Below are 3,600 nucleotides of genomic sequence, written 5' to 3'. Positions count from 1 at the left end.
ATTTCGCCACCTAGACACATTGTCTCCCACTGACACACATTGTTTACGTCCACTGAGATAGGAACGTACCCAGCATAATACATTATTAGAAAATTTCATCATTTCTAATTTAGCTAGTAAAATGTCTTTATCTACGCAATCAAATGCCTTTGTAAGGTCGAGAAGAGTAAGAATTGTCATTTGTCCGTTATCCATTGCTAGCTGAATGTCGTTAGTTACTTTTACTAATGCTGTGCTGGTACTGTAGTTCGATCTAAACCCTGATTGATATCTGTCGAGTAAGTTATGATGTAAGAGATAGGCTGTCATTTGTTTGTGTACTAGTTTCTCCAGTACTTTTCCTAGTACAGGGAGAATACTAATAGGGCGGTAATCGTCAAGGGTTGTGGGGGTACTGTTTTTCTGCAAGGGTCGGATGATGGCATTTTTCCAGTTCCCAGGAAAGATTCCCGTCATAAGAGAGGTGTTAATAATATGCGTTATTGTAGGAAGAATGATGTCTAGAATTCTTCCTAAAAGGGACAGGTTTATTCCATCGTGTCCAGTAGACTTTGATTTTATGTCATTAAGGGCGCTCTTTACATCACCTGGAGTCACGTGAGAGAAGTAGAATGTTTCACCACCATGCTTTCCCTTTGAAAATATTCTGTCAATAGTGGCTCTCTTGGTATTTCCGTTAGTCTGGACGTTTCTTGAGCTAAAATACTCATTCAGATCATCCAAAGGTACATTACAGTTACTGTCCTTTGTCTTCGTTTTACTTAGACCCATATCTCGGAGAGTCTTCCATGCAACAGCAGAGTCATGTGTATTTAAAATTTCGTACGAGTAGCGTATTTTAGCGTTTCTTATCATCTGCGTGGTTTTATTTCGAAGTTTTTTATAATTCTCAAAATTTTCCTGCGCTGGATGTTTCACGTAGTAGCTATAGGCTGAGTCCCTATCTTTCATTTTATCACGAATTTCTTGATTGAGCCACGGGTTAGAGGGTCGCTTTACTCGAGCAGTACGTAATGGGGCATGTCTGTCGTATAAAGTTAAGAGAAGTTCGTTAAAATGAGATACTTTGTCGTCAATGTCCTTTATATACTGAATTGTGTGCCATGGTGTGCTCAGAGCGTCCTCAATGAGAGCTTCGTCGTTCAAATTTTTGAAATCCCTGTATTTGATTATCTTAGGCCTGTATTTTGGACATTTTAAAGAGTATGCAGCGTAAATCATGTCATGGCGGGAAAGGCCTGGCACAGGCATCTGTCCATGTGTCAATATACGGTCATTATTGTTTGCAATGATTAGGTCGAGGAGTGTGTGCGAGGTTGCAACATGGTGTGTGGGTTGCAAGGGCAGAATTGTCATATTAATTGATTCAAACATGCATGTCAGTCGCCTAGTCTCAGTGGTTTCATTTTTCAGGTCAGTGTTGAAGTCTCCCATTAAAATCATATGTTCATACCTGAATATTAAATCCTGTAGCGCTTCTTCTAAATCTGTGATGTTTCCAGTCTTCGGTGGGCGGTACACTACACCGAGTAAACACTTCGTACCACGAATTTCAATTTCTACAAACAAGAACTCCTGAATATCACCTCTCATTGATTTTTCCGTATAGGATCGTTGGCGAGCCCGCCTGCTCATTACAATCAGTTCGTCCATGGTGTAAGTGCACTCGTCAGCTATGATTTAGATGTATATCACACCTACGACAGTAAGAAACCAAAATCATTTACATCCATGTAATACATAGGGAATAATGGAACTTTATGATCAATCTGTACTGCATATTGTTTCACTTTAGGCCCTTGAAGGAATAACATAATAAGCACCCTAATTAGCTACCACTTAACTTTCACTCTGAATCCGCCATAGTGATCTTTATCTACTAGTTAGTCGTGGTAAAACAAAATAAACGTGTCTCATGAATGTAAGTGTACAACTCACTGGACTGGTACAATTAATGAATGATAATGATAATGAGTAAGAAATGTTTGAGTATCACGCACAGGAGAAAACTAAGCACACTGATCAACTCATGTTAATGATAAAAGTTGAACAGCAATCTTACAAGAGATTTTCCTACTAGAAATAAGGACTTTTTTTTTTTGCTAGTTGCTTTACGCAGCACCGACACAGATAGGTCTTATGGCGACGATGCGAGAGGAAAGGCTTAGGAATGGGAAGGTAGCGGCCGTGGCTTTAATTAAGGTTAATTAAGGTTCAGCCCCAGCATTTGCCTGGTGTGTAAATGGTAAACCACGGAGAACCATCTTCAGGGCTGCCGACAGTTCGAACTCACTGTTTCATGGATGCGAGCTCACAGCTGCGCGCTCCTAACCGCACGGCCAACTCGCCAAGGACTTTTTAAATTTAAGCAAGCATAACTTAAAGAATAGCAACTTTATTATGACATGATATTTGTTATTTTAAAACTTGTAGAACGCATTTGCAGCTAAACCATTGGATAGTAAGACATGTCCTGAATAAGCAACTAACCATATCTATTTTTCTTCCTTTTTTAATCCGTTTATCCTCCAGGGTTGTTTTTCGCTCGGACTCAGAGAGGGATCCCACCTCTACCACCTCAATGGCAGTGTGCTGGAGCGTGAGACTTTGGGTCGGGGTATACAACTTTGGAGGAGGATCAGTACGTCGCTTAGGCGGCCTCATCAGCTTTTATGAACAGGGGCCTTGTGGGGGAATGGGAATATTAGGAGAGATAGACAAGGAAGAGGAAAGGAAACGGCCGTGGCCTTAAGTTAGGTACCATCCCGGCATTTGCCTGGAGGAGAAATGAAAAACCACGGAAAACCACTTCGGCGAGTCCTGTTCGTACGCTGTAAGCGGCGGCCCCGGCCGTCGCCGACAGCGGGAGTGTCGTGGTCCGCGTGGCCGCGTCTCCTACGATGCAGACGTTCGGCATTGGGTACCTACCTCCCTCGCTCAGTGGAGGGGACCCGTCGTGGCTTCGGCCCGGCGGGAAGCTTTTAAATGAACGCAACGCCCATGCTCGAAACACTTCTTAGCTCTGTGACGAGAAACCCATGAAAATGATTGCTTCTCCTCCACTCACCGTGGAGAGAACGATCGAAAAATGAAAAAAACAACCCTGAACGGTGGATCACTCGGCTCGTGGGTCGATGAAGAACGCAGCGAATTGCGCATCGACATGTGAACTGCAGGATACATGAACATCGACATTTCGAACGCACATTGCGGTCCATGGATTCCGTTCCCGGACCACGCCTGGCTGAGGGTCGGTTGCTAAAACTGAACGCGACATTGCGTTCGAAGGGTGGGAGCGTCGCGGTTCGTATCGGACCCCCCTAATCAGTTGACCTGTCGGGGTTGGGTGGATCACGTTCCAGCACTCGTACCGTTTTACATATTTCATGACAGAACTGGGAATCGAGCTCAGGCCTCTGAGGGTGGCAGCTAATTACACTAACCGCTACATCACAGAAGCGGACGACATATCTATTATTTACCAAAAATGCCAATTTAAGGGGTGCTAATGAATTCTTGAACTCATCATAGTGGATTTGGCAAGAGTTACATCGCATTATGCCTTTCCTGATGCCACTGCACTTTAGAGCTACTGCCAGC

General features: G+C 43.6%; 1 non-coding gene across 1 annotated transcript; it reads left to right on the top strand.

Annotated features, from left to right (window-relative positions):
• The first annotated feature begins 3,099 nt into the window (after nucleotides 1–3,099).
• Nucleotides 3,100–3,254, top strand: LOC136858899 (5.8S ribosomal RNA). Its single transcript, XR_010858680.2, has one exon. It is a non-coding gene; the product is annotated as a 5.8S ribosomal RNA (ribosomal RNA).
• Nucleotides 3,255–3,600: the final 346 nt, after the last annotated feature.

This window comes from Anabrus simplex, chromosome 1, assembly GCF_040414725.1.
Source record: "Anabrus simplex isolate iqAnaSimp1 chromosome 1, ASM4041472v1, whole genome shotgun sequence".
NCBI lineage: Eukaryota > Metazoa > Arthropoda > Insecta > Orthoptera > Tettigoniidae > Anabrus > Anabrus simplex.
This window is presented reverse-complemented; position numbering and strand designations above follow the sequence as displayed.